This window comes from Plodia interpunctella, chromosome 18 (assembly GCF_027563975.2).
Source record: "Plodia interpunctella isolate USDA-ARS_2022_Savannah chromosome 18, ilPloInte3.2, whole genome shotgun sequence".
In the NCBI taxonomy this organism is placed as follows: domain Eukaryota; kingdom Metazoa; phylum Arthropoda; class Insecta; order Lepidoptera; family Pyralidae; genus Plodia; species Plodia interpunctella.
In genome coordinates, this window is record NC_071311.1 from 9212433 (window position 1) to 9238873 (window position 26441).

General features: G+C 35.0%; 1 protein-coding gene across 10 annotated transcripts in view; it reads right to left on the reverse strand.

Moving 5' to 3' along the window:
• The window catches only part of LOC128677587 (protein prickle-like), a 293975-nt gene that overhangs the window by 105602 nt on the left and 161932 nt on the right, over nt 1-26441 (reverse strand). The gene's annotated exons all lie outside the window — the stretch shown is intronic.

Here is a 26441-nt window from a genome sequence, read left to right on the forward strand (position 1 = left end):
TAATCTAACATAATCTAACCGCTTCTAATGGCGTCAAATTAATATAAACCTTAGGTGGGTCATGAATTATTCATTTCTATATATTTTATTGGGAAAATTGTCTATGACTTGGCTGGCGTCGGTGCGATGTGACTGTTATAATGAGCTAATACATAATGCTTTGTAATTTATGCGTGAATTTTGGAATGGGAAGTATCAGCTTTTTCATATTATTATAATCATATTTTTAAGGCTTCTCACTGATTGTAGTTTTGTTATAAATATAAATAATTGCCAGACACTTAATTTTAAATCTTGCCCGGAATTTTTGAGAAAATAAACTTGGTATATATTGATTCAAAATCCATCTTTGTATGTGTAAAATATAGTTGTGTAGTATAAAAGACAGAAAATAAACTTTGAAAGTCGTGACAAAATTTATTATTTGGTTACATAATGTGTCAATAAATTAATTTTGGTGTAAAATATTATTATGTATACCAAAATAGAATTATGGAAACTCGCAATTAATTATCTACCTATATATCCTATGTGTTATTCATAGTTCGGGTTTTCACGCCCGCAAGTAACTTTGTGCCTATTTGTTGGAATAAAACAAATTGTACTTACTACCGTACAAAACTAATAACTTCTAACTTTCGAAATCAATTATTTTTCTATTTTCACAATTTCTTCTCATTCTAAAACGATTGTTCCCAGTTGATTCCTTACTTGATAAACGAAAAGTAACTCGATATAAACTTCCAGATCAGTTCCTTTATAAACATTATAATAATAACAAAGCTGCGACAACTAGGGCGTGAGACCGCAGACAGAGGCGAGAGCCGTGAAAGCAGCTCCTGTTACGGAAATAGATAGTTTACAAGGGAATTATGTTACTCTAGTAAGTAACAATTAAAATATAATTAAATGTCTTCAAAAACTATTTAGTTTACTGAAAAACTATTTAGGGTATACATACAAATCATGACTAAAATCTGTACAATATTTTTATACAATATTTCTGGCATGATAGGGACCAACACTGTTCAAATGAGTTTCTTTCGGCATTTCTTCTCAGCAGTCGTCGTTCCGAAATGCCAGTAGTTTGGAGCTTGTGAGAAATAACTATAAATATAAAAATTGACGAGAAAAAGTGCCTGTGAAGGTCTAATTTCTGAATAAATGATTTGAATTTGATTTGAATTTGAATTATACAGTGAAACAAGCATGTGGGTTACCAGATGATAAGAAAACAGTTCATGAACCCAGCCCTCTAGTCAATGAGGCGTTGTCGACTGAACCTCTTGACTTGCAAGCTCCAATGGCAAACCTACTCGTATGTGGCAACTCCGCTGAAGGAAGTTAGTTTCACTGTTACCACGGACGCGAAACACACATGGTTTAAAATACCCATTTAACTATACGTCCTTTATCCGTAACTGCTGTATACTCAATACATTTTATTCATAACTATACTCTATTCATCTTGGACTGAGACAAAAGGTAAACAAAAAAAAAAACGAGAAATTAACAAGCCAAACATTTAGGTAATCGACATGACTCCATAAAACAACAACAACAACAAAAATTAACATTAACAGAAAGTAAGAACAAAATCAACAAAGGAATAACGAGAAATAATGATTTTTTATTCAAGGTTTGTTTACCTTTTGTCTCAGTCCAAGATGAATAGGGTATAGCTGATGCCCGCGACTTCGTTGCGGCTTCACATGGTCGAACAGTTTTTGGTAAGGAGTCAAAATTATTAAAGAATTGTACAGACAAAGCGTAGTTATACCTATACATAAGATGGTGCCTATCAGAGTGAAAAACTATATTCCCTATAGTTTATTTCCTATAAACATTGAAAAACTATATTTCCATAAGATCGACCTTTATGACTTTCCTTTACGTGTTCCAGATCTTCTACTACTGTTTCTACATCGCCCTAATTTATTTTCTTGGAACTTTTTTACTGTTTTATTGTATGTATTGAAGATGATATTTTTACTCGTCATACACATATAATTGCTCTAAAATAAAGGAACGTAAGTACGTTCCTTTATTTTAGAGCAATTATATTACATTATAACAAAAATACACGTTTTTTAAACATAATAATCAATAGTAGCAATACCAAATGTCAGAATAGAAACACGAATTTCTTTTTAAATTTTAATTGTTCATGAATTTATCGATACTGTCCGTGTCTTTTCAATTAGCCATCGTTTCAATCTCGTGTTAAATAATGCCAGGGTTGGCGCGCCAACGATTTCGTCCGGGAGCTTGTTGTGGACAGCCGGGCTCATAATATGAGTCTTGCTTTGTTTCTGCAAGGGCTTTCAAGTTTTCAGAAACATATATATATTAATCCATATATAATCCAGTTTACTCTGCATACACCCATCCATACATCAATCGGCCCACTATATACCCAGTATAGACTAGACAGTATTGATAGAATGACCAGTATACAGACAGTACTGCAGACATCGCCTCACATATCTTCGGACGGTATCTGATCTCCCGACCTCAGTGCAGGACTCCCTGTATCCCAGGGACACTGGTGCTCAAACTGGAGCTATACTTTCCAGTAGACTTGTTGACTAATCCTTTTCTTCTGTCTAAGAATGACAGAAGAATCAATAAGTCTAATTTATGGTATACAGATATTTATGGTATACAGATATAATGTCTTTATCCCTACGAGATAGACAGTGCCAAAGTTTATGGAACTGGAAAGTCACGTTTAGTTGTATGTTTATGATGTAAGTTTCATCTATTTTCAATGATTCCTTGTTACTTGTAATATTTTTCGACTGTTTTACGCAAATTAAATTTAAAAATATTTGTTTAAAATTTAATTATTATTTATATTTTAATTATTATTATAATCGAACTCACGCCTATTAGAAAATAGGCGTGAGTTCGATTATTGCTCGATTCCTGATATTGTATTAATTTTATGGAAGTAAAGTAAAATTATTTAATTAAAAAGGAAGCGTACCGATAGTTTAACAAATAATATGAATATTATATTTATTTAATATGACATGCGAAAACTGCTGGGCGAATTAATAAAAAAAAATGGAGAATAAAATAATCTTTGCTCCACAGTTTTAGCACCACTGCAGACAGATTCGCAGACGAGATAGTATTCGCTTTGATGTAAATACCTCTGTACCGATACGCCCTGTATCGATTAAATGCTGCAGTTGTTGCTTAGATTAGATTTTAACTTAGTCTAAGTTGTCTATTGTTTTTTGTAGATCTAGTGGCCAGTGACTTTTGCACGGTGTCAATTAATTTAAGTATCGAATGAAACCAAATCTTGGAAGTGGTTTTCCTTTTACCGAAATGACGACCTCCGTTGCCTAATATTTATAATGCCGGACTGTCTGCTTGTTCGCGTGTCACGCAGAAACTATTGTATGGAATTTGATGTAGTTTCCACAGTTGTAAAGCTGATGGCCTAACTTAAATTCTGTTGTAGGTTTCATCGCAGTACGTGGTTTAGAATCCTAGATATTGATATAGTTATGAGTGGACTAGCCACAAAGTTACGCGAGCGATGCCGCGGGCGAGCGCTAGTAAAAATATATCGGATAAAATAAATTTACTTTTGAATTTGTAATATTAGTTAGGACACATTATCAACTTTTGCACAATTTGAAGCTAATTGCTTGTACAACTAATATCGATTACCAAGCAATTAAGCTTTTGCATACTATTTTACATAATCACAGATAACTAACATCGAAGTGAATCAGAAATTATGATCTGCCTCCGGTCTCATGCACTTTTATCGCATGTTTTTATGCATTTATGCAAAAATATGCAGTTGTTGTCCGTGGATTATGATTTGCAGATCTGTTGGCCATTTAATTAAAGCTTGTTACTGTTGATGAAATTTGTGTATGAATGCATTGAACACACACGTAACACTGTGTGGTAGCTAGTGTAGTTCCCGACTTAGAATAAGACGATATTAGGTATCGTCTTATATCTCGTAGATGCCAGTAGTGCGTAGATGTTGAGAAATATTAATTAATTTTCAATTTAACAACGTCAAGTTTTTGATTAGGTAAATGCTTTGACTTTGCCGCACGATGCGACTAAAGGATAATCAATAGCATTCTCGAAGAGGGTCGACGACAGGAAAGCGGCCTGACATAAAGAAATCTTCAAATTGTAACGCTTAATTTTTTTCAAGAAGTGAAGCAGTTAGCATGAAATAAATGGAATAAACTTCAACGACAAAGTTTGATAATTATAGGCTTCGGAGCGTCGCTCCCAAATAAATAAATATATTAGGACAAATCACACAGATTGAGCTAGCCCCAAAGTAAGTTCCAGACTTCTGTTATGGGTTACTAGCTCAACGATACTATATTTTATAACAAATACACATATAGATAACTATATTTTATAACAAACATATATATAGTTATCTATATATGTATTTGGTATAAAATATAGTATCGTTGAGTTAGTATCCCATAATTATGTAGTATTATATATTGTAGTATAATGTAGTATATAATTATACATCAAAGACCCGGGCCAATCAGTAAAAGACCATTTTCCATCATGACCCGACCGGGGATCGAACCCGGGACCTCTCGGTTCAGAGGCAAGTACTTTACCACTGCGCCACCGAGGTCTTCAAAAAAAATGTAACAGGTAAGAATGGTATGGAAATAGTTATTACGCTAGATCTATGTACTGGACCTTAGCTATGTAATTCGATTACATAATTACAAACTACAGCAACAAAACACGTATAAATTATCTAGTATACATTTCTCTAGAAATTAGGCCCAATTTTCTGAATCAAATTTAATTGTTACGCGGACCGTGTAATTAAAGTAATGTTTTAGAACAATCACTTTGTTCTGAACTATTGTTACTTTGTACAGTCAACGTGAACCTCTATGCTAATAGTAATAGAGGTGAAATTATAATGATTTTCACGCAATAGCTGACACCCAACCTGGGAATATCATGTAACGTTATGTTGTAAAGGAGCGCTCCAACCGCATTTATGTTAATGTAAAAGTGCACATAGAACTTTCCGTAATGTTATCACATCCGTCCTTAGATAGGCTTGTGAGCTTGGACGTAGTTAGGTAAGGGCAGGGAGGGGCAGCTGACCCCCCCTTAAAAGAGCGGCCGTTTGCGACGCTCATAAGGAATTATAAGAAATTTCAAACGAACTGGCCTGAAGGCTATCCAATAATTAGTTTGAGATCCTTATATAGGTATATTTTTACTTTTTCAGACACAACCATTATCTGTCATATCGGAAAAAGCTCGTTAACGTTTTTTGATGAGTTCAGATTCCCACATATGTGATTCTGCAGGATCAGGTGCAAGTGACTACCGATTATCAACACACTATTCAATGAAGCCATTACAATGAACCCTATATCTCTGCTGTAAAATGGTGAGGAATTGGGAATCCTGCGCAAGAGATTCTGCAGAATCAGGTGTCGGTTGAAAAAGTATCTTGGTATTTGTTTCTTTTTTAACGTTTCCAGTAATCTGTCAGTCAACCTATTTTCGAGATACCGTAGCGTTACAAAATTTGCTGAACAATTGAGTTTCAGTTGCGATCTAAGTGAATTAGCGCGACTGGGGAAGATCAGCTATAGATAGTTCCACAACCCTACTGTCAACTATCCGTCGCCCACGAGCGAATCGTGCGCAGGCATCACGCGAAGGCGTCGTGTCGCGTCGCGTCGCGATCGCCCGCGACCGATAGTAGTGGAGTCGGCGTGTGCTCAGTGTGCGGTGCGCCTACGCATCTCGTTAAAGGATTATAACAAATAGAGTAATATCGTAAGTTGGAATTAAAATTAACTTCTGGTCTTTCGATTATAAATCAATCTCCGAAATAAAATAAACTATTTTCTTTCGGAAAAATTGACATTGACAACTACACTAGATTAACTCACAAACGCCCCTCGAAATTGAGACATTATGATACGATCATATGTGGACGATAGCATCTATACGCCGTCTCGATTACTCGACACGCCTCAAGTTAATCGCTCATTTACATAAATCTGATTATAATCGATGTCTGTCGTACATGTGACTCGCATTCAACGAGTTTGTGCTACTGTTTAATATTTAGGAATTATTGGAAGAAAAAACGGTATCCGTTTTGTTTATCTAGCCCACCTACCGCATTATTCTTAAGAGCGAAAGGTTTCAGGTTTGAATCCAATGTGGGCCTTATAAAATAGACTATTTGTCTCGTGTAATATGAAAATACAATTATAGTCATTAATAATTATAAAGTTCAATTATTTTAACAAAAAAAAAACATATTTCCCTTTTATTGATTGTGAATTGAATCGTAAAAAATACGTTGTTGATAAATAAATATACGTCTTACAATACAATATAATACAATATTGCTTTATTGCACAAATTAGTTACATAGTATATACAACTAAAAATATATTATACACATACATACACACACATAGCATGGCATAATGATTAAGACACAGTGTGCAAAGGGCGGCCTTATCGCTAAACAAGTTTATTTGTTAGACAAATTAAAAAACCCCCGACTTTCAATATTAATTTCGCTATAACTTTTGAACGACTAAACCTATTTTGATCAAACATATCTAAGAACCACCACATAAAATTTACCTATCGATGCCACGTACTCAGCCAGACAAATAGCGGTCAAACTTATAACACCCATCTTGCGTCGGGGGTTAAAAAAGATCACAAGGTGTAATGGAGCTTTGAAAAGCTAATAAGAAGCAGAATAACTTTTTGCAAGCTTTTTTCCATAATCCTATCACACTGTCGGCGGCTGGGAATTACGTCTGTCTGTCTGTGTCGCGTGAGGTATTAAACTTATTACATGTCAACAAGGACGGATTATGATTTCAGAAAATTTTAAATATATTTTTCGAAAGACAGTAAAATACTTATTGTAGGTGTTACATGTGTCACCGCCGAGTGCATACAGTCGCCAATAAGACGAGCCTATAGGTTTGTAGCCGTGTAATTGGTTGCTCCGGTATTTTTATACTACTATTCTTATATTCGGTATTTGCCGATTTCACACATCCATACTCTCATACTAATATTATAAAAATGAAATTTTCGATTTTTTTCTTTGTAATTAATTCAGTCAAAAACTATTGGACTGATTTTGATGAAATTTGGCACAGTGATAGACATACGTTCAGGAACAAAATACCGTTTTTTACAGTTTTATTCAAGCAAAACCAGGCCGGGTCGGGTTGATAGTTTATTTGTATAGTTTATTGTATTTATACTTTAGAAAAATAATTCCTAATTTAACTCCTTTGAACATACAATTTAATTTTTGTCTATTTTTTCTAACTTTTCGTTAGTTCCATCTGTCCTGGTGTTTGTCTGTCTGTAATCAAGTCTTGCAAGTATAATTTCACCTACTTCTGCTTGACATACAAAGTTGAAAATTTTCACATCCCTTCAGTTTCCATGGCAATGCATTATTATGATAAGCATGACCAAATGGTGCATTCAGGAACGGCTGCCGACGATGAAATTCTTATCACTACATAGTATAAAACAAAGCTGCTTCCTGCTGTCTGTCTGTCCCTATGTATACTTAGATATCTAAAACTACGTAAAGAATTTAGATGGAAGTAGTTTTAAAAGATAGAGTGATTTAAAAGGAAGGTTTATATGTATATAACATGCATAATATTCCTCTCGAGCAAAGCCTCTGGAGGTCGCTAGTCACCCGCTAGACACAACTCCGAAGAAGGACTAAGTGTGGGCGAATATTTGCCCGGGCAAATCCGCGGTCATTAGAAAAAGCTAAAGAATAAAAACAAAAAAAAGGAACAAACCATTTTCTGTAGCGCGGTGTTTCCCAGAGCGTTCCGACCGCTGCGGCCGCGCTGTCATTACGATCCGTCAATTTTCTTGAAGAAGGAATCATTTCCAAACGCAACAGACACACAGATTAATAATTTTAAAGTCATACAGTAAAACAAATATTTGTTTTTGTAAAAATTTGAAAAATTGTAATGACAGCGCGGCCGCAGCGGTCGACACGCTCTGAGAAACACCTAATAGTGTCTTTTTTCCCATCACCTCACATGATAGCGAGTAAGATTTTTTTGTATATAGATGTCGGCTCGTGCATTACCGAAGTGTCGGGTTATCTGCTACACTTATCTAACCATTAAAGGATTTGTCAATCTCTCTTCGAACTTGTCGTTTTTTAATGTAGTTTTTATTATTATTTAGTAGTAGAGCGGAGGTTGAAGTATACTGACTCGTTGATATACCGTGAGACCAATATTATTATTGATTGTGTTTTAACTATTGTATTTGAATCTAAAACAGTGTTAAAACGAATTATTTCTAGTTTAATTATTGTCAATGGATGAACTGAAACATTATTAGAACACTAGCGGCTCGCCCCGGCTTCGCTCGGGTTAAACCATAATTGAAAGTACTCTAGGTCACTCCTGAAGGTTTTCTGAAGGTTTGCCAAATTTCATAAAAATCGGCCTTGTACTTTTTGAGTTTATCCATTACAAAAAAAAAATACAAATATTTTCTCTATATATTATTAGTTGACTCGGTGACTATCATTGTTTCGATGTTTTTTAACAGTAGCCTATCAAGTAGCAGGCACTCGAGCTGTTTTTATTTTTCACGGCAGCCATATTGGTACGGCATCCCTTTGATCGCAAAATAAGCCGACAATACATTTAATAGTAACTGTAGGCGTTTTAATTACTTTAAACTGACTTTGTTAACATTTATAACCTACAGACTGCGCCCCGGCGATTCTCACGGTTAAAATGCACCACAATTAACTAGTAAATTACCGAATTGAAAGTGACGCGTTCGTAACAGTTTTACAAGCCAAAATTTAAAAAAAATCCTTCGTACTTAATTTAGTTCTTTCAAATTTTATATTTACACTGTTATCCTAACTAATATTATAAATGTGAAAGTAAATTTGTTTAATTGTTGATTAATGTTACCTCTCCACGCTCTGTCTACTCAACCAATGTTCTTGAAATTTTGCCTACATGTAGTTTGAAGTACGGAGAAGGACATAGGGCTTTTAACGCATAAAAATAATTGTTCCCTTGGAAAATTTATGCGGGCGAAGCAGCTGGAAAAAGCTAAATAAATAAATAAATAAAGTATTTTCATAACAATTAAAATAAATTTAAGTAATTAGCCTACTTAACGCTAATTGATTTAAGTAGACTGATTCACTGGTTTTAATTTTATTTTTCTCTCGTTTTAGAACTGCCGCACATTGCTTTTTTTTCTGTTTTTGTGTATGTCTAAATATTGTTCTCTAGTGATTGTCAAATTGTTCACTGTTAAAGCATTTAATTACATATTTTACGATTATAATTTAGACCAGCTCCTTAATCTAGATTTGAAGTTTTTTTGTATGCTATTAAGTTGATATATCTTGCATTAATTATTAGACAATTTTATATAAACAGCTTCACCTATTTAATTCACATAGTGTTCATTAACATTTGAAACGTAGATTCAGGTCGTGTGTCTACAAAAATTAATAGAAATACATTTTTAATTATGTATAAAAAAATCATATCAAACTGCAATATATCATTCGTGCAAGTAATAAAGAAACACGGGATATTACTATTTCAATTTGGCTCCAGTAATTATCGTCAAATAGATTATCTGTGGCCACCAAAAATTGTTTTTGTACTGTTGTTTTGAACTCACATTTGTTAGACGCCCGTCGATGGTTTCTTGCCGTTGGTAAACACGTCACGAAGATTTTTTCACATAATTTAGGTTTATTTATTCTTGAACAATATACAATTTTGACAGAAATTTATATGTATATATATTTACAAAATAATTAATTTACGTTTAAGAATCAATAATTCGAAATTATACGCTGATACGCTGAATACATATTACATAAGTCTCATCCACGCGTTCCTGGTTGTATTTCTGGCTGTGACGCCCAAAGCCCGGAAATCGCGCCAAAAGCAACGTTAAAATTTTGATATATTGTTTTCTTTAAGACTACACAGCTCTGTTTGATTCTTTATGAGCGCTGTTTACCCCTACCAGCTGTCAAGCTGGTCGCCTCGTGTGACGTCTACGGGAGAATATGAAAATCCTATAATCCGAGCGCCAACCACCTTCGCACATTAAAATTGTATTTTTGAATATTCTTTGCAATTATTTCTTCTACTCAATGCTACTGGATACTATGAATTCTGTTACACACGAGATCATCGTGTGACAATGGGAACGCGCTCAGCTCACGGCCCATCAATCACGGGCCGACACCAACTTATTCCGACACTTTTTGTCATTAATCCTTAATTTCTATTCGAAATTGATGCCCAAACTGACGAAGACTCATTTTTCATGAAGATCATCACTAAATTATAACTATTTTTCTATAAAAAAAATCTAATTACTTTTCAAATTGTATGGGCAATTTGCAATTTGTTTCTTTGTTTTAAATAAAACATGCGAGTATTATGCTTACACATCTAGTAAATGATGTAATAGATAGATAGATAAAGCGTTTAAAAATACTGCATACAGGTACAATATTAGTATAAGTATTATCAAAAAAAAAATAGATACAAAATTATTCCAGTCGAGTAGCAGACGCCGAGTCCAGCCTTTGACGCGTTGATGTCTTTTGTATGATACATTTCACATATAAAACTCATGTCCAATTTGCGACAAAATTGAGTCGCTATTAATTTATTTTATACTAGCTGCGCCCCGGGGCTTCGCTCCCGTGATTGTTTCGGGACAACAAGTACCGCATGTGTGTTATATTCTTCCAGTGTGCCAAATTTCACATCGATCGGTCCAGTAGATTTTGCGTGAAAGAGAAACAAACATACATCGTCACAAACTTTCGCATGGATATGGGAAGTATTGAGAAGTTATTGACGGCGAGCTGACCGGTCACATATATATGCAAATCGTGAGACAAAATTAGCTATCTACTTTCCACACGACGCGAGTCTGTATACGTCATAATCACGGATACTGATTCTGGATGCTCACATTTATGAGACTGAAATTAATCAACTCATATTGAGTTGATTAGTAATCAATAAAATTAAATTAGGTTTATTTTATTTATTATTAATCAACAAATTAAATAAGATTATATATATAGATATTATTATTTGTTGATTAATAATAAATAAAATTAAATTAGATTAATTTTTATTTATTATTAATCAACAAATTAAATAAGATTAATAAAAAATAAAAATAATAAATTTATACATTTAAAATTACGCTAGTATATTCGTAAACATACACTTCAATTTGTATACATTTGTTTCAAACTTCAATCACTGTCACATTTGACGTTGATTTTGACGTTTGGACAAAATGGCGCACTTTGAGTATTTTTTGCGCAGGTTAACGCACACTATTAGTTATTTTATATTTATGTCAAAATTTGTTTAATGCGTTTTAACTAGTTGTTCGCCGCGAACTTAAACCGCGAACACAATATTTTTTTTACAAAATTGTGAATATTTCAAAAACTACTGAAACGATTTTGATATACCCCACGAACTTAAAAATTCTATTGGCATATCCTATATATCTTTTAAATTTCATCAAAATCGGACCAACGTTTCGAAAGTTATCGCGTTACAAACATACATACAAAAAATGTATTTTTGCCCCAAGTAGAATGTTAGACCTCGCTCGCATCGCTCGCTCGTCAATTATTGTAAACTTAAGTTACGAAATTAACAATTTGTGAGACCTTAGTGTTCCTTTAAAATAAAATAAATTACATATTACTTAAATGTATATTACATAAACTTCCTTACTTACTTTGAAGAGAACAACAGCTAGTTATGAAGTAAATAAACTCAAAAAGTATTCGGACATCGCCGACCTTCGTCCGCTGCGTGACGGTCACGCGCCGTGACGCCAGCCGCCGCCGTGACGGATGGACATTGCTTCCACGATCATCGACGTTATAGATTTACAGCTAACTATAACTATGCCGTATTTTTTGGTAGAACGTTTCGTTAACAGAGCCTGTAAACTCTTGGGCGTGTCCACCTCCAGAGCGTCGGAGATCCAGTGTCCATTCCATGGCAATAACTACTACACTCAATTTATTCTTCGGGTGTCGACGCTTATTGGGTGCTACCTAAATATATTCTTGCCGGAACCGAGCCACTTCGATGGATTTATACTACTGAGTAAGAAAATTTGCGTATGGCCATTCGGTCCACTTGATGGGAAGTGGTCAGCACAGCCTATGGACGCTTGCAACTCCGTGGATGTAATATGTGCGTTGCTGGCCCTGAATAAATCTAATACGCAACAATTGTGTCTGACTGCTAAGTGTGTCTGTCTGTGTACGTGGCACCATAGCTCATCAACGGGTGAGCCGATTTTGATGCGGTTTTTTATTATTTGATAGCAATTTTTATGCGGTTGTTCTTAGATATGTTTTATCAAAATCGGTTCAACTGTTCAAAAGTATTAAGCGAAATTAATATTAAAAGTCGGGGTTTTAATTTTTCTAACAAATAAACTTATGTGGAATAAAACTAAGGAAGAGATACATTGTACCTCTTAGTGCACAATCAACATTCTCCGTCCCGTCGTGGGTGAAAATGGATAGAACAACTGAGCATGCAGATGAACAACACGAAACAAAGCGAGACGCTGCCCACTGGAGCGTGTCTCTGCGGGGCAGCGTTCCGTACTGTGACGTCACGTCGTGCTAGTGCTTTCGAACAAAACGTACGCGCGATCTCAATTTACATTCATGGAACAGTTCGGTATGAAACTCGTATGGCAGGGGCGATCTAATTGATTAGTGCTCAAATGACGGAACTAACAATATAATTTTTTGTCGGTTATATATTATATAGTTCGATATTTGTTGTGCACTCGATTGTTGAAAACATCTTTTACACATTTGTAGTTTAGATCTGAAATAATTTACATCAGTAAACTTGAATATATCTATTACTATTGTCGACTAATCGAGAAATATAACAGAGCAATTCATATGCTTATGTATTCAGCACGATGCACAAGTGCAATTGCAAATCAATTTAAAATATTAACAATCTACAATTATTTCACAAATGCGAAGATGCGATTGGGTAATAAATAATTGACACAATACAATTTTCTTTTATCAGAATTAGGCATACTCGCCATTATTATTATTAATAAGAATGAATTCGAGAGCAGCATTGAGTTCCATTGTAAAAAAAAAAAATAGCATTTTCTAATTTCATTTGTGAGTCTTTAGACTTGGCTGGTGGAATCATGCTTCCATCGTATTACTCAAATATATTTTTATTATTTTCAACAGCGCTAACTTTTAAACAATTTCTACAAGCCGACCTCATAACTTATCTATACAAGACTAAAAACATATATCTCTTACAGCACCGAAAAAAAGTTTATAACAACACATGTTTAGTTAGCAGCCTGCATAGTTAGCAAACATGTACCTTGACTTCATTGCAATAGAAGCCAAACTGCAATGAACAATAAGGTTTTGTCTTAAGAATAAAGCGTTTAACCGTAAACACATTATAAAGAGGCCACGCGAGATTAAAACAAAATAAAAGACTGCAACATACGTTTACTGGGTTCGCCCGAGGCTAGTGGCAGTGGTAGCTACATTTTGGTATAAATAGAACCTGTGGCTGCATCACTTCTCAATTTAATTCAAGTTTTTGAATAAAATATAGGGATAAATCACACAGATTGAACTAGCCCCAGAGTAAGTTCCAAACTTGTGTTATGGGATACTAACTCAACGATACTATATTTTATAACAAATACATATTAGTTTGAAATAATTGAACCAGGTCAATCTGAAAACTTTGATAATGATCTTTTTCGGTCCTGGTCAATACACCTTAGACCCAGGTCAATCTGAAAAATGTTTCAAATTGACCTAGGTCTAAAGAACAGCAGCCCGGCGTGATGACCATTAGGGCACAGCTGAGGTCGTCACACATGTATCCATATATGTTATAAATGCTAAAGTAAATAAATAAATAAATAATAAATAAATATATTAGGACAAATCACACAGATTGAGCTAGCCCCAAAGTAAGTTTGAGACTTGTGTTATGGGATACTAACTGACCCGACCGGGGATCGAACCCGGGACCTCTGGGTTCAGAGGCAAGCACTTTACCACTTCGCCACCGAGGTCGTCAAAGTAAGTGTGTTTGTTACCTCTTCACGCATTGTTTACTGGACCAATTGTTATGAAATTTGGTACACGGATAGAAAATAACCTGGAATAACACATAGGGTCCCTTTTATCCCGAAATACCTACGGGAGCGAAGACCCGGGGCGTAGCTAGTAAACGAGTACGAGACCAAATTCGATGGAAATGCGTGTTTCTATTCAAATGTTTCTCTCATCTTTGCGGGTTACATTCGGATATGAAGCCTAAAAACCCAGGATTCGCATAAAAAAGTAGGTTAAAGAATAAGAGTTTTTGTTATATAAAGTAAATTTTGAAGATTTGGCTATGATTTAGGGAATTATATTGTTGCCTCGGCTCGAAGTCCTTAGCCTCGTACGACATCCATAGGAGACGTCACGAAGTTCCTATAAGAACCAGCTATGTTAAAATAATGTTCATTAAAATGTTACAAAAATAAATCTATATTACACATTAAAAATTAAATTGTAGAAATCTCAAAGTAACCACACAGCACTCTAGACTGGCTGGAGTAAAATCATCACGAATGGAGTTCATAAGCTTGACGTGATAATGTATCATTTTAATGGTTTTAATTCCTCTAAATACGTCTGTGAGTAATAGGTATCATCGCCGGCGACGGCGAGTAATGATTACGTCTCTTCTGTAACAATATGAGCATCCTCGTTAATGATTTGATTAAATGCTAATGCTTTCAGGTAATAACATCTTACTTTAACATGATTGACACAATTTGAGAGCCACGGAAGGCAGTTTTTATTAGGTAAGGTCGTCTATCAAATATCCGAAACGCTTTTGCGGGCCGGACCCTCTCTCATATCATGTAACTAGTTTATTTTCCGTATGCCCATTTCCATATTCACTAATTATCATTTCAGGCCTGGGAGAATATATTGAACAAGACGCAAAACCTCGTTACTGAAAACTTTACTGTATGTTGAGATCTTTTACGAACGACTATCTTCATATTCTTCTTCACATCACACACTTGCTGATAAACCATCAAGTAAAGTGTAGGTTTCCTCGGGTTAATTTCCTTCATAGGTTGCATGTGAAGGTATATTGAAACACTATATAATATACTTGGGTGAGAATGTCATTCGAACCTAGGTCCTTTCGATCACAGGATTCATATGCCTTCCTATGGGCAACCACCGCTTCATAAAGATTTGCATTGAAATACAATTTTTTCATTCGATTTCATTTTCTCAAATAAGTTAGAACAAAATTTTACTTTTCACTTTCTTTTTACAGTAATTTCTATCACCGCTGCGCATGCACAGCTAATCATGTCCAGTAGTTTGTAATTTAATAGAAACCTCGATTAGTACCTACGTACGTTCCACGTAACGCTCCACGTACCTATTACTGGACCTGTTACTGATTGTCTAGAATCCGGACGGAGTGGTTTTTGTACTAGTTACATACGTGACGACATTTGAAGTATTTCTGCGCACGATCATAGATCAAGGCAATGAGGAGTGACAGTATTCTTTTATTGAATTTTCTGCTGTCTCCAATTAAATAAATAAATAAATAAAGCCCATTATAAAAAATGAACCTTACAATTTCGAAAATTCAATTTAGATTTTATGGCTCCATGTCTGTCAAAAACACAATTTAACATTGTCAGTTTCTTAGTTCGATGTAGATGTCTACACAAGTAGTATTAGAACTTTATGTTTGTAGTGATATATCAAAATTACTGTGATGACTAAATAGTCACCATATTGCATGCTCTACCAAAGGACCATTCGACAAAAGAGACCCGATCGTGGACACAGGACTATTATAGCAGTTGTAATAACGATTAAACTTTGTCTGTCTCGTTTGAAAATGTGATTATAAAATTGTATTACACAGGCTTGTAAAGAACACATCTCCTCGTTTCCCTAGTCAAAGGGCCAATGCTAGAAGGATGCGATGGTCACGCGTTTTTATCAAGTTGCGGAGATATGATTATGGATAATGGTGACCGCTGATAAAATCCCTTTTTGCGGCCGTCGCCAACGACGCGTCTCATTTTATTCAATCTTGACGCCATAAGACATGTCTGTAATAATCTTGACGTTTTAAGAATTTAAGATTTAGTAACAGACAGCGAAAAGAGTTGTAGGTTCTTAGGCAGGTAGAATTGAGATTCTATCTATAGCAACTCCACCAATAGACCCACTAATTGTGGAATTGGACCTACGAGAAAGAAGAATCTACAGCCCATTCCTGTGATTGAATTTTTGCAATATACGTGGTTGGATGAATACACATACGTTTCTTTATCAATAATCTCATTTACAGCCATATTTTCAGTAACATGCAATACGCATACGAACAAGAAATTCCCCATGAGTATAGCAACCAATTAGCATACTGATTCATACTGAGCTACACTATTCAAAATCAAACCTCCTTTGCTTAGATTAGCTTTCTCTCGAGATCATAAATTATGTAGTGTAAAGAAGAAGTACATGATGACTTAAATAAAGTCTTTATAGTCGTATTCCTCATGGCTGATGGTCGTAATCGAACTCCAAGTTCCCCAAAAAATAATCATCCCAACTGATATTATAAATGCGAAAGTAAGTTTGTTTGTGATCTCTTCACACATTATCTACTGGACCGATAGTTATGAAAATTGGTACGCGGGTAGAAAAGAACCTGGATTAACACATAGCGTACTTTTTATCCCGAAATTCCCACGGGAGCGGAGCCCCTGGGCGCAGCTAGTCATCATATAAATCATAACTATTATAACATTAGTGTTGCCCCCCACTGTTGATAAGCGTGAATATATTATGATATATATTGCCTATATTTCAACCGTTGAGTCTAGGAGCCCAGGCGCCGGCTTCCTACATTTTATCAATTTTCAGCGGCCCTTTATCCGCTTGCAGTCAACTGCGGCGTAGCTCAAAGGCGTTATAAAGTTAATTCTACGTGAGATACTTCTGTGCGCTGATCTATTGGTGTCATAAATAAAAGAGGTACATATAATGAGTACTGCGGACTGGTGTAGGAATAGAAATCGTATGTTTATCTGCTTCATCACACAGTATGCCACATATTATACGATGTCCAACGTGTGTTAACAAGCTTTTCACTATAGTTTCTCCTATTCCGATAGTTATTCTGGTCTTCACATCCGTTTGAATTGAAATTATGTAGGCAATGTTATTGGCAATATTGTTCACACTGCTTTAAAACAATCTGGCAACATCGTTAGAGTGAAAAAGAAGTCAATTCTATCGCGTTTTGCTCTGCAGGGTTGATACGACTTGCCAGTTTTCCGGATATATTTTCCCAATAATATATTATATAAGCATATCAACCCTGATGTTGGCAAAATCATTGTTAAGCCTTGTAAGGGTTTAATATTTCAATGGTATTGGAAAACGTTGGATTATAAAAGAAGATCATCACGTGTAATCCCTTGGAAATCACTACGGAGTTTTGCTGGACGCCAAAATTGTTGATGTGAAAAGAGATAAATAAATAAATATATAAGGACAAATCACACAGATTGAGTTAGCCCCAAAGTAAGTTCAAAACTTGTGTTATGGGATACTACATTTTATATCAAATGCATATTAGATAAACATCCAAGACCCGGGCTAATCAGAAAAAGATCATTTTTCATCATAACCCGACCGGGGATCGAACCCGCGACCTCTCGGTTCAGAGGAAAGCACTTTACCACTGCGCCTCCGAGGTCGACATATTTTAGATATATTTTTAGTCTGTATTAATTTATTGAGCTTTTTCCCGAGTGAAGCCGGTACGGGCCGCTTGTATAAGTTTAAAGCTACTTTTTAATTGCCAAATGTGGGCGTCGTGCTCGACTTTGATTTATTATGTCTAACGGAGTTTTAAACAGTTCAATTCACGAATCTAGTTCTATTATATGTGGAATCTGGGGTAATTAAAATGGAAATGGCGAAATATTTACAACATGGCTATTAATAATTGTTTTTGTTGTAAAATAATGTAAATTATTTTGTAAATAGGTTTTTTCGGAAACCACACGTTACGCCCCAGAATACGATCACTTAATACGCTCGCGTGGATGTTGACAAGGCCACTAAGGGATCAAAAACCTTAACAGCTTAACACCCTTAACAGCTGATGGTTAAATAGACTAAACGTTTCTTTTCAAGCGGATAAATAGGCTTTAAGGCATCACAGCCGATAAAACAACCGGGATCAATAAATAAACAAAAAAATGCTCACATTATTATATTGTAATCCACCAAATACTATTTATTATTCATGTCTTTTAGTAAAATTTTAATGATTTTATTTATTTCTGTAGAAGAAAAAATATTTCCGCTTTTAAATAATTGTATTAATAAAAATATGCCAAAATTAATAACAGACAGAATATTTAAGTGTTAAAACACTAGCTATTAAAAGTTATGGTCAGCGTAGTTAATGGTGTTAATACGCTCGCAATGAGTTTTATTTATTTCAACAATGTTAACAGTCGCGCGATGTCACATTTTAAATAATGGTTTTATTTGATTTCTTATAAAACTTGCCTCAATTGTTGACATAACATTTTAGACATAAGATATAAAATAAAAAATAAATAGAGAAATAAGACGTTTTTTTTTCTTTCACACTGATTTAATTTTTATTTCTAGAGAAGCCCCGAGCGCTGCTAGTATTGTATGACATTGCAACATTGCCTGAGTTCAGTTTGCTGGAGAAACTGGGAAAATACCGGGAGAAAGCCCATCTATGGTTAGTATAGAATAAAACACCGCTGGCGGGCACTAATTAAAAAACAATTTTTAAAAATCCAGAATTGTTTTTTTATATTGAAATCCCTTACATCCTTTGCTCTTTAAGGAGCAGCCTACATTCCCCCTACATTCCAAAGCTCGCCAGTTCGTTACAACTAATTAGTGTATAATTAAGTGTACAAGGCGCGCCTCCCTGCTCTGTTCGCGGTACGTACGCCCATTAGCTAACTATTTACTGCCCTTTGTGCGGTTCTAGATTAACCTAACGGCAAGTGTATTTATGGTGACTACCATTTTTCGATAATGTTTTATATTGGGTTTATTGTGGACTGTTATATATACATATAAAACACATACATGTTTAACTAGTTGTTCTTATCAGGATAACAGTGAACTCTGCTTACTCCAACATACATCTTTAAGGATTTCAAAAACCTATAATTCCACGTTTCCTTTTTTGCATACATATCGCTTGCCCTTCATCGATCAATCATTGAAGAAACAAAACTCCACTACATACATGAGAAAACATTTGCAAAAGCCTATTTTATTTCCTATCAAATTGTTTGTAGAAGTCCAAATAGCCGCAAAACTCTCTCCACTTGACCGGTTAAATACTACCTTCCGCACCGGTCTCCGCCTGTCAGCTAACGGCGTCAAGAGCTTCACAAACATCACAAGCTACCGAGAAAATTCCACATCGCTATCTCTTTTTAACGTCATCCAAAAAGAGGGACAAAAAGTGTGAACAAACTCAAGTGATTTCAAGAAGTGACGCCTATTGTAGGGAGCTTGTTGGGTTGTCGTCAATGGTACAGATTTTTAGATAAATAGTAAACCTGTTGGTAACAATGTTTGTTGTATTTGTATAACTGTCACTATCTTAGCTCTTATCTGTATGAGAAGAAATCAGATGCTACCTCCGTTTTATTGTTGAAACTGTGCTATCAATTTCTTATATTCTTGATGTTTATTTATTACAACTTGTGAATATAGGAACTCGACATATTGTGGATTGGAGATGACAACTCGGTAGACAGACACTTCAATACAAAATCCCTCCCGCAACACAACGTGAAATTTTAGTTTTTTGTTATCAATTAAAAACTCCAATTAATCTTCAGAGGACTACGGACATTCAAATTCAAATTCAAAATTCTTTATTCAATTTAGGATGATATACATCACTTATTGACGTCAACACATTTTAAAGTGCGTTGCGTGCGTGTGGTGCTAAATAAAGAACAATATCATATGAATGCACGAATTGCACGACTTTTTTCCCATAGTATAATAATGAAAATGCTTTGGATAATAATCACATGCCTTAGACTAGTATTTATTAAGCTGGTATCAATTAATTCAGTTGGTGTGTGAGCGCACTTTCAATATCTTAGGGCTGACACTTTATCGGCTAACTTAATGACGCGCATTTGAAATAATACTTGGAATTTTTATTTCAGAAGGGAAATAGGTACTAGTTTTGGTTTTCATCTGCATGAATGAAATATATTAGTTTTTTTTTTAATTATGAGGACAAACCACACAGATTGAGCGAGCCCCAAAGTAAGTTGGAAACTTGTGTTATGGGATACTGACTCAACGATACTATATTTTATAACAAATACATATATAGATAAACATCCAAGACCCGGGCCGATCAGAAAAAGATCGTTTTCCATCATGAACCTACCGGGGATCGAACCCGGGACCTCTCGGTTCAGTGGCAAGAACTTTACCACTGCGCCACCGAGGTCGTCAAAAGTATTTTTTAAACTTAGCACTCTAGCTACTGGTTTCCAATTTGTTTGCTTCTGCCAACCCTAGCTAATTTCTAAGGAATTGATTCCTGGATCATCTTAAATCATACGTTCTGATTTACGACTGCCGACCACGGAAGCTTGTGATATATGTGTAATTAGAACCTTTATTGCTGATGCAGTTCGTAAGTAAATTATATGAGAAGAATAGTAAGCTTTGGCTTGCCGCTACGTACATTTATATTCCTTACGGGGCAGACAGATCCATGAGTTGAGAAACTCGAAAGCCACACGATAACCCCCAAAACTACTGCATGAATCTTCATACGGTATTCACCAATAGATAGTATGATTCCTGAGGAATGTTTAGGTGTATAATTTATTCTGTTTTTACCCGAGCGAAGCCGGGACGTCGCGAACTTGTATATGAGTAACGAAGTTACTACTGCTATTAATTTTCAAAGGTATAGTTTACTCGACCGACCGGCCTACAAAGCAGGTCGTCACACTAAAACGGCCAGTTAAAGGTCGAAGCAGGTGCACCGGCATACACGCCCTTGATGGTTCACATTGAGCGAGTGAAATAGTTTGGGCGAGTTAGCAAACAAAGATATTTTACCTAGAAAATGTTATTATGTTTTCCGTTCTCCAATAATATTTCAGCCCTCGATCGCGCTAAGAAGCAATTGCTGGATCGCATCTTAATTATTAGCTATTTCTGTATCGCGAAATAGTTCGCAACCAAAACGATAACAAAAAGCCGGATAAGAGTTTAATTGCGATACAATTGAAGTTATCGATGATTGGGGTGAAAAATATGAAACTAGTAGACATTTTAACCTAGACGATTTTGACTAAGTCAAATTCAAAATTCTTTATTCAATTTAGGATGATATACATCACTTATTGACGTCAAAAAAATTACTTAAACTAAGTCTACTGCCGGCTTCCAAAGCGCAAGTGAAGAAGAAGCGGCGCAACAAACTTCACCGCAGCCTTTTCTCCAAGGACGTCAATTAACAAATATTTGGTCTTATAATTAAGTTAAGTTGCAAATCGATTAACGATCTACTTGACGAATATGAACATCGACTCAGTGTAGGCTGGTATTAGAGTGCCGCACGCTATAAATGTTGGTTTGGTGGTTGAAAGGTGCACCGGACAATTGTTGGGTTCCTACTCATAACGGTTTCAGAATAGGCCTTTATTAAGGATCTGTTTCTTCCTGATTCAAGATTAGGTATTTTAGTTTATATTGATGGGAACCTTTATGTTATCTGCTCTTCTATATGCAAGAAACATAATTGTCTTATTTGATTTCCTTCGCTGTTTCATTTAGTTTTTTGTATGTGTTAGAGAGAGAGAGACAATTAAATGTAATTAATGATTATAAAAGAGATTTAAAGTTGGATACCAAAGATATGAATCAGTTTAACATATTTTTGTGTATTCGCAAAAATTATAATTAAAAAGTAGCTTTTCTCATGAATGTAGTTATCGAACGGACATAGTTTCAAACAACCCCGGTACGTCCAAAGATAAGTAGGAACACATGCTTTATTATGTGGTAGAAATTGATTGGGTCAAAGAAATTTTTATTTCAAAATAAATTTTACTTATTAAAATTTTTTTGCGTCGTTGTTGAAAATGCTACAATGTTAGTCGACTGCCGATACACACATTGCGTACAAGTTTAAACCAATTGAAAACAGGGCAGTGGTCGATTTTAGAACATGGAGGTAAACGCTGTTGAAACGAAACAAAAAGCTTGTAAAAAAGGTCCAAGAAAGCATTGACGAGTCAGTTGTAAGGACTTTTATATATAAATAATTAACGGTATCAAATAAAAACAAACACATTTAAACTTCTTGGTCTCCATAAGATTTTATTGGCTATAAACTTTATGTTGATTACTATCACTATGTTACGCGACTGTAATTAAAGCAGAAAGTTGCAAAGTGATACGAAAGCAATACAGTGTTGTAAGGAATGGATATTAAAATGCAGATGTATTCGGAGTAGCGTGTGTCTTGCTCTAAAATACGACGACGACGATGGTGGTAAAGTAGCCTCTGAACCGAGAGGTTAACATTTAACTGGTTCGATCCCCGGTCGGGTCATGATGGAAAATAATCTTTTTCTGATTGGCCCGGGTCTTGGAACTTTATCTATATATATATGTATTTGTTATAAAATATAGTATCGTTATAGACCTGGCATGATGTCACAGGGCCAGAGGTCGAGAAGAGGTCGACAGGTCTATCATCATTTGGTAATGATGATAGAACTCAAAGGTTTAACTCTCGTGGTTGTAATATATGAACTCCCATCCTAAACAATAACCTATTTTTTACACAACCAAACAGGTAACCTGACGGTAAGTGGTCACCGCAGCCTATAGATAACTGCAGTACCAGGGTTTTCACACACGCATTGCACACTTGTGGCCTTGACGTAGCTTGGTCTTGTGGTCTTGCAATCCTATAAATTATACTTAATTTGATATTAGGAATAGTAATGTTATAATGTTATATGCATATGAGAATCATTATTTCGAGGTTATGCCTCAGTTACCAAAAGAAACCTTACCAGTGCGTTCAGTTCATAAATAAATACGTAACTAAACGCTATTTACATTGGAATTACATAAGGTATACTCGCGAGGTGAGAGCGCGATATCTCTCCGCAACGAGCGTGCGCCTGCGCAGTCGGCCCCCTGCGGCACGCCAAGTTTTGGAGCATAATGGGAAGCAATTTATTTAAAATAGTTTGTACATGCGATAAATTATATTTTTTAGTATGCATTTCAATTGAAACGATTTATTGACGATTTGGTAAATTGTTTTTAGGGTTCCTTATCGGCAAAGGAGATAAGAAAGTCAGAGTATCCGATTTTTAGGTTAATAAGTATAGTAAAATGACAAAAGTCCCAGGATGTAGGTGATATGTTCCTGATTGCAGTTGTAGGGATGCAGGAAGGATGTAGGGAAGCCGCTGCCGCAGGTGAGGAAGTCCGCGACTCCTCAATTAAAAATGTTTTATAGTGATTTTTTTTCGATGGTTTTATTTGTTTGGTGTAAATATAGTCTTTAAAAATATTTTGCCCCAGCAGTAAGGACATTTAAACGGCGGATGATAACAATATTTATGATGATAAAAACAGATACATTCATTTAAAGCTTAACCGTTTATTTATTTTGTTATTTTAATACATAATTTAATTGTTAATCATGACAATCATAATCAGCAAACAGCTGATTATGATTAAGTATACTCCACAAACTTGGGCTAAAATTAAAAAGAAATCTCCGATTCCCGTGACAAAACTAAAAATACACACGCCAACACATATTTCACATGAAAGAACATCATTTAAAAATATAAGGAAGAAATTTATCTATCAGTAGACCTACACACGATCTGACATCGGCGTCTGTAAACAGTAGCGACGCGATAGCATCGGCTGAGCGATGCCGTGTTCCTTTGACGTTTTACTTTTTTTGCACCGCCACAGGCAAAGGAAGCCTGCTTCATGCAGCCATGTTCAATTGCTCGGATCAAATTGCGGATTGTGGTATAATGTTTCTTATAAATTGCGCGGCGACAGTGCTGTAAGTGGGTCATGATAAAGACGTATTGTGGTGGAGAGTCATTAAGTGAAACATGCGGTAAAGCGCAGGCGAGGACAATAATTTAAGAAGATTAAAATCAGGAGAGACACGTTGCTATGCGATGAAAGTTTTGCGTTTCAGTTCACTGTACTTTCAAATATTATATGATATTGCAAAGCTAAAAAGTATTGTGAATTTATTGTTATCCTTGAATAATTATAAATTAAGTCCTACTGTCGCATCTGACATATGAACGTGATAAACTTAAAAACTACCTGACAGATTTTTGTACGGTTTCCATTAATAAATAGCGTGATTCCCGAGGAAGGTTAAGGTGTATAATTTTTTATGATTTTACTCGAGAGAGCCGGGTCGGGTCGCTAGTACCATTCAAATGCGGACACTTAATATTTTTTTAACTCTAGAAAATTAGAATTAAAATAATTGTACGTTTTTCGGTATCACGATATTATAAAAAATACAAAATATATTCAAGATACTTGATAAACCCCGATTGCATGTGCAACCTATGATAGGAGCATATTTACAAAATCTGTACTTGAACACTGTATTGAGAGCTTTCTGATGATTTTTCCCTTGGAGTCGTAACAGTCGTCGGGCACGCACACTAGCGGTAGTCCCGACATCGCCTGCAATTACTGAGATATGGGACCATTGTTGTAGTTCTTGTGGTTTGTCATTTTGTGCCGAGAAATCTCCAGTTTTATGTGAAACACGAGTTCGGGTGACATTTCCGACTGTAACGTAGCAGAAACTTGTTTTACATAGCTTTACTATATTCAAATTGTTATCTATTCGGTTAGTACATATATAGGTATATACCCATTATATACCTATATAATACTGGCACATTTTTTTATAACATTTTTTTTTATTTGACCACCTCGGTGGCGCATTGGTAAAGTGCTTGCCACTGAACCGAGAGGTCCCGGGTTCGATCCCCGGTCGGGACATGATGGAAAATGATCTTTTCCTGAATGGCCCGGGTCTTGGATGTTTATCTATATATTTATTTGTTATAAAATATAGTATCGTTGAGTTAGTATCCCATAACACAAGTCTCGAACTTACTTTGGGGCTAGCTCAATCTGTGTGATTTGTTCTAATATATTTATATTTTATTTATATTATAGACAGATAGTTTTAGTATATATATATATATAATGAATAATCAATAATTTCAGTGTTCGCTTCGCTCGGGTAAAATCATAATAAATAGTAGTCAATGTTGTCAATGTGATACTCGATGGTTTCGTCTGTCTGTGTGCCAAATTTCATCAAAATCGGCCTAGTAAATTTTGAGTTTATTCTTTACAAATAAAATACAAATATTTTCTCATTCTAATATTATTATACTAGAAAATGTGACTAAAGAATACTACTAAGGTTTGTTGAGTAGTTCCAAAGATCATCGGATACTCTACACATAAATTAACAAATTAAGAAACACTTTTACATATACATACAGTATCACCTTTTTATCCCTTACGGGGTAGACAGAGCTGACAGCATATCTTTTTTTATAATACTGGTCTAGATTAGTGTAGATTTAGACTAAAATAAGCATTTTTGTTATCATATATCACAACGATAAATTTCAAAAACGATTCTTATAATACGATGTAACTGAATAAATAATATCTCATATTGTTTTTAAACGTGGAACTTGAACATGCAATTGTTCAACTTCCATGTTTTAAATTAAATAAATTGCACTTAAAATCAGTTTTTTAGAAACTAACAGTAAAATGCTGCTTGTCGCGAGCGTAAACATTATACATTCAATGAACAGGTGTAGTTTTAATTACTGTTACATGTGGAATATTATCATTCAATTGTTTTTAATTCTGTAATAAAATTTTAATTACCATGTAAAACAAAATCTTTGTTAATAATTTATGGTAGTGTGATAATTAACAAAACATCTTATATTTATTTTCTCTATGTATGTATACATGTATATATGAGCAGTTATATGAGCCACATTCATCGAATATTGAAGTTATTTTAGAAACTTGCTTAAATGTTGTTGCTTGCAAATTTTAATGTTTTAAGAAAAATCTTAAATTAGTATAT